Source organism: Apium graveolens, chromosome 3, assembly GCF_009905375.1.
Source record: "Apium graveolens cultivar Ventura chromosome 3, ASM990537v1, whole genome shotgun sequence".
In the NCBI taxonomy this organism is placed as follows: Eukaryota; Viridiplantae; Streptophyta; class Magnoliopsida; order Apiales; family Apiaceae; genus Apium; species Apium graveolens.
The window spans coordinates 124,050,337-124,050,987 of record NC_133649.1 but is presented as its reverse complement, the minus strand read 5'-3'; the positions used below and the strand labels follow the sequence as shown (position 1 = coordinate 124,050,987).

The 651-nt window shown below is 43.3% G+C and overlaps 1 non-coding gene across 1 annotated transcript; it reads left to right on the top strand.

Moving 5' to 3' along the window:
* Positions 1–223: 223 nt before the first annotated feature.
* On the top strand, positions 224–329 carry LOC141715887 (small nucleolar RNA R71). The gene has a single exon (XR_012572632.1). It is a non-coding gene; the product is annotated as a small nucleolar RNA R71 (small nucleolar RNA).
* Positions 330–651: the final 322 nt, after the last annotated feature.

Sequence of the window (651 nt, the reverse complement as noted above, 5' to 3'; positions counted from 1 at the left end):
CATGATAGTCGTAGCTGTATCCACTTCAAGAATTCCTGCTACCTTGCTCTGTGGCAATCTCTGGCTTGGATACTGATATTCATTAGCAGCCATCAGTTCAATTAGATCATAAGCTTCATCGCAGCTCTTAGCCCATAATGTTCCACCTGATGCTGCGTCGAGCATGGGTCTTGACTGTGCTCCCAACCAGTTATAGAAGCAATTGATGATCATCCAATCAGGCATTCCATGAGAGGACACTTCCTAAGCATCTTCTTGTAGCGCTCCCAAGATTCATAAAGAGATTCTCCCGATTTCTGTGTAAATTGAGTAAGAGTGTTTCTGATTGCAGCTGTCTTCGCCATAGGGAAAAATTTAGTAAGAAACTTATGAGCAAGATCCTCCCAAGTGGTGATAGAACCTATTGGCAGATAATGTAACCAGCACTTAGCTTTATCCCTCAGAGAGAATGGGAAAAGCCTCAGCTTTATAGCATCTTCAGAAACACCATTGAACCTGATGGTATCGCAAATCTCTATGAAATCCCTAATGTGTGAATTAGGATCTTCCGTTGGAACACCCCCATGCTGAATTGAGTTCTGCCCCATCCCAATTATGCCAGGCTTTATCTCGAAGGTATTAGCTGTGATCGCTGGCCTGACAATGTTAGAT